The following is a 13,893-nucleotide window of genomic DNA, read 5'->3' on the forward strand; positions in this document are numbered from 1 at the left end:
TGGCCTTTCCACTCTTTAAAATGTCCTGACACATTTTCAACAAAAGATAAAGCTTCAGTCGAGCTTTGATTCTTGTCAGATCTCCAAAAAAGGGCAAGAACTCTGGCGTTTGATAAGATCATATTGATTGTATATCTTAGCCCCACATTTTTGGACTAACCACATATTGTTTTGAAAATACTCCCAAGACGAAGCTGCCTTTGACAGCACACTGTCAAGCTGGAGTAACTCTTTCTCATCTCAGTCCTGAATGACGAATACCTTAGTTTGAGACTATGATTAATCTACTTTTGGCAAAGCAGGGACTCATCAAAGATAGCATAACTTTATTAGAGGGAGATTTTACTGAATTTTTTGAAGAGGGAACAAAATGTATTGATGGTCAATGTCGTCGACATGGACTTCAGTAAGGCTCTGACAAGTTCCCAAATGGGAAACTGGTCCAAAAGGTGAGAGCTCATCAGAACCAGGGCAAGTTGGAAAGTTTGATCCAAAATTGGCTTTTCATTAGGAGGCAGTGGGTTATCGTGGAAGGAAGATTTTTGTAAATGGAAGCCTGTGACCAGAGGTGTACCACAGGACTCAGTGTTTAGACTTTTACTGTTCATCATATACATTATTGTAGCATAATAAAAGAGCAGGCAGGTCATAGTACAACTTTATAAAACATTGGTCAGGCCACAGCTGGAGAATTGTGTGCAGTTCTGGTTACCACATTATAGGAAGGATGTAATTGTATTTGGAGAGTGTAGAGGAGATTCACCAGGAAGATTTCAGTTATGAGAAAAGACGTTGGATAAGTTGGGTTTTCCTTGGAACAGGAAGTTGAGAAGGGAACCTGCTAGGACCCCTCATGTTAGACATTATGGGGAGAGGTTTCTTACAAGCTACCTCTTTCATATAAAGCCAGAAGGCATAGATTTCAGGGGTAGGAAGTTTAGAGAGGATCTGAGGAAGAATTTTTTTCCCACCCAGAGGGTAGTTGGAATCTGAAAGACCTGAGTAGTGGTTGAGGCAGAGACTTTTATAAATTTTAAGTATCTGGATAAGCACATCATCAAGGCACAGGACGCAAAAGGGCAAGTGCTGGAAAGTGGGATTGGTCCAGATCTGTACTTGGTCAGCGTGGACATGGGTCAAAGGGCCTGTTTCTGTGCTGTTTAACACTATAAGGTGTCCCATTTTTCTTTTTATGTATCTGTAGTGGCTTTTACAGTGTGTTTCTGTTTTTCACTAGATTACTCTTGAATTCATCAATTTCTAATCATGGGAACTTTACATATCAACTGGGAAAATTCAGCCCTTACTGAATTTATTTTTCCCAATCCAAAGGCTTCATGCTCTTTCTGGCTACATTATAATCCTTTTCTTTGACCTTTAACAATTCTTGACTGCAACAACTGGACCACATTTCCTGTTTGGTATTTGTTTTCTTAATGGATGTATATTTGCTATAAACTGTTCTCATTCTTCAAATGTTAACTATTGCTTGTTCACTGTTGAACCTTTTAAAGTGGTTGCACAATTTACCATAGCCAACTTGCACCTCTTATCTTTGTGGTTTCTTTAGATTTAAGACCTTGGTTTCCAATCGAACTAAATCATTTTCAATTTTTTTAAAAATTCAATCATATTTTAATCCCTAAAAGCCCTTTAACTACCAGATTATTAATTACTTCTTTCTCATTGCACCTAAATAGCTTGGTGCCACAGCATATTGATCGAGAAAACCATTTCTGATCTACTGCATGAATTCATCCTCTGCACTATTACTGCTAACTTAGTTTGTCAGTCTATACATTGATTAAAGTCCTTCATGAACTTCTTTTGTTCATAAGGGTATAGTTCCCTAATTTATTCTATGCCCCACATTACAACAACTGTTTGGAAGCGTAGAGGAAAACCCCAACGTTTTTAACCCCTTGTTTTTTAGCACCACCCAAACTGTTTACTTGATTTTCTAAGGGAAGATTTTTACCTCTACTGCCTTTATCTCTTCCTTTAGTACCTGTGTTAAACTCCTCCTTTTCCACTCTGCCATCTCTTTTTAAAGTATCCTAGAATATTATAAACTTTGATAAATTTACAACCATATTTCTGCAATGTGCCATTAGATCCTACCCATTTATTTCTATTGGTGCCATTAATTCAATTTCTTGTTACGAATGCTTCATGTAATTCAAAATAAAGTCCTTATACAATATTTTTATTAAATCCACGAAAAAGAAATACGGAGTACATGCATCAAAAAAGAGGGTAAAAATACTACTGAATACATTGTGTTAAATCATACTTAGGATCACAATACTCTAATAATCACGTGATAGTTAATAAAGAAAAAAATTGGAATATTTTACTATATAAAAAAATCTCCGACTACCAAAAACCGAAGCTGTTTAATAAAAACAAGGAAAAACCCTTGAACCATAACAATGTCAGCCAATGTCTGTATTTTAGTCACCAAATCAAAAGTTTTGAAAATAATTCAAAAAAGGTCCCCACATGGTTTGAAAGTCTAAGTTAGATTCAAGAATTGAGCAACGGATCTTCTCTAGATTCAGGTATGACATAACGTACCGTAACCATTGAGCATGAGTAGGCGGAGTAACTTCTGCCCTTAAGCAACACAGCCCTCCTGGCTATAAGAGAAATAAAAGCCAGAATGTGTAGATCAGAAGCCTTCAAAGTTATATCTTTTTCTCCAATGATCCCAAATAATGCAGTCAAAGGATTAAGTTTAAAATTTATTTTAAAAACTACAGAAAAAGTTTGAAACACCTCTGTCCAATATTTTTTAAGACTGACACATCCAGAACATGTGAATTAAAGAAGCCTCTCCATTATTGCATTTGTCACAGTAAGGAGATATATCGGAATAAAAAAGATATATTGGAGAAAATAAAGTCTACAAGTTTGCCTTTTTACCTTTATTCCCTACCCTGAATAATTGAAGGTATATTTTGTATGCTCTCTCCCTTTCTGATGGACTCTCATTTTCATTACTCATTTTGTGGTCTTGAAGTGTTTCCTTGTTCTTTTAACTTTCTAAACTCCTAATCTCTAGAACTCTTCCCAATGTTTACCACTGTTTACTTTAAAGCATAGTTATTCAATTAACTAAGACTCTAGTCTCAGTCCAATTCAAGTGAAACCCATTCCAACAGAACTAATCCCTTTTTCCGCAGTACAGGTGCCAGTTCTCCCACAATAACACCTCAACCCTGCATTCAACTCTACTAAATCACTGACCTTTTGTCAACCTGCACCTGGCTCAGGGAGTAATTCAGAGCGTATTACCTCTGTAGTTCTGTGTTATAACTAGAATCCTAGCAGAACCTCTTTAATCCTATCCATGTCATTGGTTTCCACATGGATCACAAAAACTGGGTCTTTTCCTCCCTATTGCAAGTTCCTATTCAGCTTTGAGGAAACATCCATACCATGATAGTTCAACACAGATGCTGGCAGGAGTCAGGGGCCTAAGTTATGAGAGGTTTGGTAGGCTAGGACCTCATTCCTTGGAGCGTATGAGATTGAGGGGTGACCTTATAGAGGTGTATAAAATCATGAGGGGCATTGATAGGGTGAACACACAGACTTTTTCCCATGGAAGAGGAACTAAAAGTTAGAGGGCATAAGTGAGAGGTGACAGATTTAAAAGGGACCCGAGGGACACCTTCAAGCAGAGGGTGGTGTGTAAATGGAGTGAGTTGCCAGAGGCAGTATTTGAGGCAGGTACAAATAGCAATATTCAAAAGAAATTTGGATGTACATAAATAAGAGAGGTTCAGAGGGATAAGGGCCAAACACAGGCAAATGGGAATAGCTCAGTGGGCACTATGATCAACATGGACGAGTTGGGCTGAAGGGCCTGTTTCCATGCTGTATAACTCTATGACCAGTCAACAGCACAGCCATTATGACTCATTCTCAGACAGCTGTACCTGTTATCGTTACTACATTCCTTTTCAGTCCCTCACCTTGAATAGCCTCACTGCAGCACAATGTTGTGTAGTTTGCTCATCCTCCCTGCAGTTTCTGCTCCTGTCCTCACAAGCTGCAAGAATTACATATTGTTGGATCTGCAAGGGCTGAGCCTCCTCCAGTGCCATGTTCTAGATTCCCATTCCAGCCTCACTTGTAACCATAGCTTCCTGTCTCTCTTTGCTGACCTGTCTGTAGTAATTAATCCAAGGGGATGTGACTGCCTCCTGGAACAATGTGTCCACCTAACTTCCCCACCCTTTATGCATCAAAGTGTCTGCATCTGAGTCTCCAGCTCCAAGGTGAAGTTCTGAGGTGCAGAAATACTGCAGATGTAATCCCCATGTGATCTCATTTCAGTTAATGTAAATATCTGCTTTAAAACTGATAAAGTTTTGAAGTATAAATATCTTACAATTAGAGACGTTTTTAAAAAATTAAAATTGGCATTTAAAAAATTCAAATGTGAACTAAAAACACTTAGAAACAACCGAAAACAAAGTAATTCTTAATTAACCTAAATTCCTTTTCTGCATTGTAATCCAGAGGCGCAGAATCCCCATTGAAATCAATCGGCTCTCAAGTCCCAGGTTTAGGATCTGAAATGCTGGGAAATCTCAGCAACGTTGGGTTCAGCCAAGAATTCTCAGATTTCAGCATTCAACAGCACATGCAAGGCTATCACGGATACTTAACTGTTTCAGTGCCCGCAGCTTCTATTGGAACCATTGACTTCAGCCTGCAGAATTTATCCCTTCAAAGGGGAGTCCAAAATGAGAGCATAAAAATTTAAGATAATCTTTAATAAATCCAATAAAAAAAGTCAAATGAAATATCTTGACAGGTTACACCTGAACTGGAGGAGGACAAATATCCTGGCAGGCAGATTTGCTAGTGCTACTAAGGTGGATTTAAACTAGATTGGCAGTGGGGGGGAAATCCCAAGCATCAAGGAGGCAAATGAGAGGCTGGAAAGTGATGCAGGAGTCAGTGACAGCAAGGTGAATAAGCATGACAGGTAGGAGAATGGCCAGGAGCAAGGAAAGCCTATTGGATTAAATTGCATTTGTTTCAATGTAAGAGGTCTGACAGGTAAGATGGATGAACTTAGGGGTTGGAGAGCTACGTGGGACTGGCACATCATAGCCATTACAGAAACCTGACTAAAGGAGGGACGGGACTGGCAGCTTAATGTTCCATGGTACAGGTGCTTTAGGTCAGATAGAGGTGCAGGAAAGAGAGGAGGGGGAGTTGCATTTTTGATTAAGGAGAATGTCACAGCAGTAGTCAGAGATGAAATCACTGAAGGATCATCAGTGAGGCTTTATGGGTGGAGCTGAGAAATAAGAAGGGGATGATCACATTGTTGGGATTGTACTGTCGACCCCCAAATCGGCTTTGTGTGGAGCTGCAAGAGATGGGCAAGGTCCTGAATGAATATTTCTCCTCTGTTTTTACTGTGGAGAATGACATGAAGACTTCAGAACTAGGAAAAGTAAGTGAGGAGGTCTTGGGGAAATTCAGCATTACAGTAGAGGAGGTGCTGGATGTCTTAAAAGGTATGAAGGTGGACAAATCTCTGGGGCCTGACCGGGTATATCCAAGAACACTGTTGGAGGCTAGAGAAGAAACTGCAGGAGCCCTGGCTGAGATATTTGCTTCATTGTTAGCCACAGGTGAGATGCCAGTGGACTGGAGGGTAGCAAATGTTGTGCCTTTATTTAAGAAGGGCGGTAAAGAAAAACCTGGGAACTATAGGCCAGTAATTCTAACATCTGCGATAGGTAAGTTACTGGAGAGGATTCTGAGGGATAAGATATATGTACATCTGGAAAGACAGGTTGAATAGGGCTTTGTGCATAGGAGATCATGTCCTACTGTCGTAGAAACTCTAATTTAATTTACAATAAGAGACGATAACTCTGAGTTTCGTTCCAAGGCTTTATTTTACATGGTACCATGGAGAGTGGGCAGCGATCTTCACTGTCACCCACACTAACATACAGAAGGTTACAAGCTTATTTTATATGTTAAAACAACAGCTATATCACGTGACTATTCCAGTTATGGTTGTTACACACTTAAGAACTTAATCAATGTATCACATAGATCAAAATAAGATAAAGAACAGCACCAATCAGTTCCTCTTATCAGTCCACTCAAGGCTGACCTTTCAAGGCTGACCTCTCAAGGCTGACCTTGCACCCTGTTTTATTTCAAAGTCTGGTTTCAGCAGTCTTTCTGCAGACCTGCTGGCTCCAAGCCAAGATTTACTGTTGACTGCAAACAGTTCTCTTATACAATGTCAAGTATTCCATCAGCCTCAGTATAGTCAAAAGACACCATTTATTCTTCTACAATCCTGCCTTGTTGATCCACTGGATCAACACTCTTCCTCCTCTTGCTGAAAAGGAGGTTCATACCCTACAGGGTAAGGTCGCATCTTCAACCATTCCTCTTCATCATAACTATCATCATCTCTCTCACGAGCTTCTAACCGTGGGTACATGCACACAGGCCTATCCCTTCCTGCCAAGGGCAACAGAACACGTAGAAATCTCACAGCCACTTATGCAGATAACTACAATAATCAGGATTATTCCATAATGCGTCAGGGTCTGCCACCAACTTCCAAAGGGCCACCAGCTACTACCAGCGAGATTATAGTTGTGAAACTGCTTTCCAATTTTCTTACTTTTCTCTGCTGAATCCTTGGTATAATCTGTCAGGTGTGTAATGTTTTCTGACTCATCAGGCACATAGGTGCAGCATTCCTGGCCCACAATGGCGCAAGTGCCTCCTCTCTCAGCCAAGATAAAATCTAAAGCCATCCTATTCTGCAGGGCCACAGTCCTAGTAGCAACCAATTCAGCTGTTACAGCAGATAAGGCCTGCTGTGTTTCTTCAAACCCCTCAGCAGTATCATTAGCTAGTTTTTCTAGTGCAGATACCATATTAATCAATTCCCTGGCCGCTTTTCCAGTTCCATACCAAGGAAAAGCTATCATCCCAAATCGCTCTAGTTCTGTAATTGCTCTGCTATCTCTTGAACATTTTGGTTTTTCACCCAACTGAATCACATGATACATGAGAGGCGCTACGTACCCCAAGTAGCAGCAACCTTTCCAATTCCATGGCAACCAGGGATATGCCCTATTACCACATATCCAATAGGTCCCATTTAAAGTCCAGGGGACTCCTTTCATTGTACTTTCTCCATATACCCATTCTGTACTCTGATTCCTGCACTTTGCTCTCCCTACTGCTTTTCCTTCCCTCTGCTCTTTACACCAGCACGTGTTCACTGATCATGGGATCACATGTAGTACAGGAGGATTACTCTTACTTAAATTATACTCCGGAAACCACCATCCCTTGAAACACCCTTTTATGGAGAGTCCTCCGTCCACAGAGGAACGGTGATGGGTCGTGCTGTTATCTGGCCTCAAGCTGCTCAGGCTGTATGGTCCCATTTTAACTATACCACTTGTCAAATTCAAGGTTTGGCCAAAGAACCAGTTGCGGAAGTGGGTCATTATTGAACTGAATGCCTCCGTCTCTGTCTCATTCAGAGGTATAGAGATCAGCGGGATACCCCCTTCTCCCCCTCCATGCATTGGTATAGCCATACATACCCAACAGCTAGACACTCTACTTCTGTTAGCATATTCATAAACCATTCGCAAAAATGTATTCCTAGCCAAGCACTGTGGAACAACTGTAGCTAGTGAAAGGACCAATATGGTAATAACTTTCTGGGTTGACCCCATTTTAGTCATTCGTCTGACTCATAGTGTGGTTTGCACCGCATAGCATGTATCCAGCCAGGCTTCTCTTTCACTTTGACGGCTGTTTGAGTCATTAGCAGCACTAGGTAGGGGCCTTTCCACCTAGGAGAAAAAGAATCTTTATTCATATTTTTCACATATATTTTGTCTCCCGGCTTAAATGGATGCATATTACCTTCCGTCAGCGGGGCCTGGGCCTGTAGTACTGCCTCGTGTAGCTTACCTACTTCCCTGCACAGGGCTTGAGCATATCTCAACGTTTTTTCGTCATTCCAGATTAAGGCTACTTTTTCTGGGGTCTTAGGGGGTTTTGTACCTGTTGTCATGGGCCTTCCCATTAAAACCTCATGAGGGGTCAACCCAGTATTTCTATACTTTCAGTTGCGCAAGGCATACATTACAAGAGGTAGCGCCTCAGGCCACCCCAACCCATTTTGTTGGCAAACCTTTTCCAAGGCTACTTTTACCTCGCTATTTACTCGCTCTACCATTCCTGACGATTGGGGTTGGTAGGGGATGTGTAATTTCCACTGGAACCCTAAGATCTCTGTTAGTCCTGTTACCAATTTGTTTACAAAATGGGTTCCCCTATCACTATCCATTCCCAAGGGAATTTCAAATCTAGGGATAATTTCCTTCATTAGTGCATTTACCACAGTTCTAGCATCGTCCATCCTTGTGGGGTATGCTTCTACCCATCTGGAGTACATATCTACTATGACAAGTATATACTTAAATCCTTTTTCTGGGGGCATATGCATAAAGTCTATTTGCAGATTTTCAAATAGCATCTCAGGTTGGGGCAAGTGGTCAAATTTAGCGGCTGTTTTTCCTTTATTGTTTTGTTGACAAACAAGTTCTAGCGACTTTTCCTATTGTTACCGTTATCCCTGGAGCATCCCACTGTTGTGCAATGGCATGTTGCATCCCTCCTTTGCCCATGTGAGCCTGACCATGGGCCAGGCGAGCCAGGGGCAAAAACAAGCTGCGGGGGCAGACTACTCGTCCATCAGGGTGACGCCAAACAGTTGGGTCAGGGTGGAAACCATTTTTCTGCCAGTAGCATTTTTCCTGCTGGATAGCCTGATTTTGGGCTGCTTGCAACTGCTCATTACTGATACATTCAGGGAGACCCTGCCCCCGCCGATTCGGTGCGAGCTGCCTGCAACGTGGGATATTGTTCAGCAGCAACGCTCCTAGCAACTATGTCGGCAAATCTGTTGCCTTTTGATACTTCATCATCAGCTGAGGTATGAGCCTCACAGTTGATGATAGCCAAAGCCTGTGGAAGTCGAATGGCATCTAATAAATTAAGAATCAGAGAGGTACGCTTAGTGGTTTTCCCAGAGGAGGTAATAAAACCTCTGTTTTTCCAAAACTGAACAAAGTCATGGACCACCTCAAAGGCATAGCGAGAGTCAATATAGATGTTGGCGGTCTTGCCTGCTGCCAAAATGCAGGCACGGGTAACAGCATAGAGTTCTGCCACCTGAGTGGAAGTCCCAATTGGCAGTGCATAGGCTCCCATTATTTTACAGGGTGTAACTACGGCATATCCAGCTAACAGTAAATTATCGCGTGGTCGATGAGAGGTGATCAGTGAAAAGGATTAGATAGGGGCTGTCGATGGGAGCCCTCCTCAGATCAGGCTGGGGGGTGGTAGCGGCCTCCACTGCCAGCAGGCAGTCGTGATCGTCCATATCATGCTGTGAGGAGGGTAGCGGGACAAACGTAGCTGGGTTAATGGCCGGCGAACGCTTGTAGGTATAATTAGATCAGGAGAGAAGTATCACTTCACATCTTGTTCGTCTGGCTGTGGTAAAGTTCTGAGTTGTGGCTGAGTTCAGCAATAATATTACGGCATGTGGCACACATACTGTACATGGGTGATCCAGCACAATAGGGAGAGATTTTTCCACAATTACAGTGGTGGCAGCTACCGCACGCAGACAAGCTGGCATTCCTTTTATGATGGCTGGCAATGCTGCTGAATAATAGGCTACAGGTCTCTTACCCCCTCCATGCTCCTGACACAAGATGCCCATTGCAAAACCGCTCGACTCATTTACATATAATTGAAAAGGCTTGTTATAGTTAGGCAACCCCATTGTAGGTGCTGTGATCAGAGCCTGTTTTAAATCATGAAAGGCCATCGCCCTTTCAGGTGTCCATTCAACGATAGGCGGTTCAGTCTGCAATGTTGCCGACCGCAGCGCTGCATCTTTTTCCCGGTACTCAGGGATCCACTGCCCGCAATATCCTATCATTCCCAGAAAGGAGAGAACGTCCTTTTTTGTCCTGGGGATTGGGACCTGGTTGACTGCCTTTATTCGGTCTTCCCCCAGTTTTCGTCTGCCTTTACTGAGCTGGAATCCCAGATATTGGACTATTTCCTGACAAAGCTGTATCTTTTCCAATGGCACACGATGACCTTACTTCACCAGATGTTCAAACAGTGTTAAAGAGTTTGTCAAACACTGGGGCCCAGTTGTTGAAGCAATTAGAAAGCTGCATCTTTTCCAATGGCACACGATGACCTTACTTCACCAGATGTTCAAACAGTGTTAAAGAGTTTGTCAAACACTGGGGCCCAGTTGTTGAAGCGATTAGAATATCATCGGCGTATTGTATCGGAGTGGATCCTTCATGGAGCTGGCACTTGTCTAGGTCATTTTTTACAGCAGCTGCATAAACTGCAGGGCTTTCCGTATAACCTTGAGGCAGGCAGGTCCAGGTGTATTGCTGGTCTTTGTATGTAAAAGCAAAGAGATACTGATTATCTTTATGCAAAGGTATGGAAAAGAAAGCCGAACATAGATCCACTACTGTAAACGTGCTCACCTCTGCCAGGATGAAAGTAAGCATTACATTGGTATCAGGGACCAATGAAGCTATTGGAACAATGACTTTATTGATAGCTCGCAGATCTTGCACAAACCACCACTCATTTCTTCAGCCCACCTTGGGAATAGGTAAAATGGGAGTATTACACAGATTCTGTGTCAGACTAAGCACACCCTGTGGCAATAGGGAGTCAATCACAGGAGCGATACCTTTTTCCGCCTCTGGCGTTGTGCGGTATTGTCTAATGCACGGGAGTGGGACACCTTTCTTAAGGGTCACTTTGTGTTCGGGGGTGGTGTGGACTTTTCCGACGTGATCCTTTATGTTGTGCCCATAAGTTCTCCTGGTATCCTTGCTAATACCCCTGGGAGGAGAAAAGAACCTTCCCTGGGCAGGTGTTGTCTTTCAAACTTTGTGGCCAAAATTGAGGCTCGAGTATCACTCTCCCTTTTTTTTGGTTAAAGAATTCAACCCTCACCATTTGTCCTAATAGATGTGCTGTAAAACTATACACAGGGAGGGTCTCGGGCCAAAGAGTGGCAAATGGAGTTTAATTTGGATAAATGCAAGGTGTTACATTTTGTCAAGTCAAATCCAGGTAAGTTTTTCACAGTAAATCACAGGGCCCTGGGGAGTGTTGTAGAACAGAGGGACCTTGGAGTACAAGTACATGGTTCACTGAAAGTGGAGTCACGTGTAGACAGGGTGGTGAAGAAGGCTTTTGGCACACTGGCCTTCATAAGTTACGACACTGAGTATAAAAGTTGGGAGGTAATAATGCAGTTGTCCAGGACGTAGATGAGGCCGCACTTGGAGTATTGTATTCAGTTTTATTTGCCTTGCTTTAGGAAAGATGTTATTAAATTGGAAAGAGTGCAGAAAACATTTACAAGGACATTGCCAGGACTTGAGGGACTGAGTTATAGGGAGAGGTTGGACAGGCTAGGACTTTATGCCTTAGAGTGCAGGAGATTGAGAGGTGATCTTGTAGAGGTGTATAAAATCATGAGGGGCATAGATAGGGTGAATGTACTCAGTTTTTTTCCTCCAGAGTTGGGGAATCAATAACTGGAGGGTATAGGTTTAAATTGGGAGGAGAAAGATTTAAGAGGAATTTGAGGGGCAACTTTTTTCACACAAAGTGTGGTAATATATGTGGAATGAGCTGCCAAAGGGATTGGTTGAGGTCACTATAATAACAACTTTTAAAAGACAGTTGGACAGGTACATGGATTGGAAAGGTTTGGAAGGTTATGGGCCAAACACTGGCAAATGGGACTAGAATGGATGGGGCATCTTGGTCGGCATGGACCAGTTGGGCTGAAGGGCCTGTTTCCATGCTGTATAAATCTATGAAACTATGTGTCTATGACTCTTTGCTCAGAGTCATTAAGGTAATGACAAAAGGCAGAAAATAGATGGACATGCTGGTAGGATTAAAAGAACTAAGGCAAGAGGAGTGTCTGCAATTTTTTTGTTTCAGTCTAATTGATTTCATCATTTAAATGATCTGCCTGATGTGTTCCTGTCGCAAAACAATTTCCGGGGCAGATCAGTTGAAGTTACTTGTGTCCTCTTCACAACTTCTGTGAAAATAATGCAAGTAAGTTGAAGTAGTCTGCCATTTCCACGTGGTGAATCTTCCCTCCCATTTCTGACTTTTGGGCTTCCAACATTTGACTTCACACAGAGTCATATAGCATAGAAACAGACTCCTCAGCCCATAGAGTCTGTGCTAACCAGGCACCCATTTGCACTCTGCCCATTTTATTCACAAATCCCTTTAACTCCACCCAGATCCTATCACTCACCTACGCACTAACCATAATATCAAATATCCAATTATCCTACCAACCTCCGTATCTTCAGGATACAGAGGAAATCAGAGGAATTGTACATGGTCATAGGGACAATGTGCAACTACACACGGCACCAGACATCAGAAGTGAACCCAGATCACTGGAGCTGAGAGCATTACGTTCCTATGCTGTCCCAAATCTTTCAACACGTTTATAACTTATGTGTAACTAGTCTCACTTCAAGGATTATTAAGCCAGTCCAGCTAGCTGAATATTAGTCATCACAGGCTTTCACTTTGCAAAATGGAAAACAAAGTATTTTATTTCTGAGTATCAAGCCAATTCTTCAAATGATAAAGCAAACCAATGACTCAGATGGCAAAATATTTTCTGGCAGGCTTTATAAATGATGACTAAGTATCAGATAGTTATTTAATAAAATTTCAAGAGTGTTAGTCAAAATAGCACAAGAATTGTCTGAATCTCAATGCTTTTCATTTATTAGAATCAACAATACGTTAGAAAAAGAATGAGTGCATTAGGGCGTTGCATTTTGCCGTGGGCATTCTCTGCAGGGGCATATTGTGTACAGCTTTGGTCGCTTTATCCAAGGAAGGATAAATTTGGCATAGATGAGTGCAACAAATGTTCACAATACTGATTCCTGGGAAAGGTGGGACTTTATTAAAATACATGCAGACTTCCAACAGATCAAAAAACCCTGTGGTGGTGGAGGATTGGCAACAGAGGCATGGTTGGGATACCCGAAGTCCCCCAGTCAAAATCTGCACACAGGCAGCAGATGTGTGATTATTATGCAGGAGCTCATGAGGCATAACCTCAATATTATCACATCTCCAGTGACCCGGGTTCAATCCTGACCTAGTGTGTGGAATTTGCACATTGTCTCCAAGACAATGTGGGTTTCCTCCAGCTGCTCTGAATTTCCCTGCATTCCAATGGTGTGCAGGTTGGGAGGCTAATTGGATAGTTGATATCATTGTTTATGTGTAGCTGAGTGATAAAACTGGGCAGAGTTAAAGGGTACGTGTGAAGAGTAAAGTAGCTTCAGAGCTCATGAGCCTCCATCTCATTATTGTAGCTCTCAGCAAAGCATGGCTTGTTGACAGAGGCAGCAGGGAGAAGATACACCTCCTTCTGGAAGGGAAAATCCGACTGTGGCTCACGGAGACAGCTTTGCAGACGAGATCGCTGACATGCTGCCTTGGATACTCACCCTCTACTAGACCTTGGGTAAAATCAAAATGCCACCATCACCAGGGCAGATGTCCCAACTCTGAATACCACGACAGGGACATTGAAAGGTAAGTTTCCTCTTTTGATAGTTGTTCCTGGGCAAAGGTCTAATTTACGAGGTGGGAAATCTGGAAATGGCTATCGAAGATAAAGCTAGATTGGGTAGTGTGAAGAAACTGTATCGGCCACACTTAAGTAATCCCCTGAGCTGTTTCCTGATG

Source organism: Pristis pectinata, chromosome 16 (assembly GCF_009764475.1).
Source record: "Pristis pectinata isolate sPriPec2 chromosome 16, sPriPec2.1.pri, whole genome shotgun sequence".
Classification (NCBI taxonomy): domain Eukaryota; kingdom Metazoa; phylum Chordata; class Chondrichthyes; order Rhinopristiformes; family Pristidae; genus Pristis; species Pristis pectinata.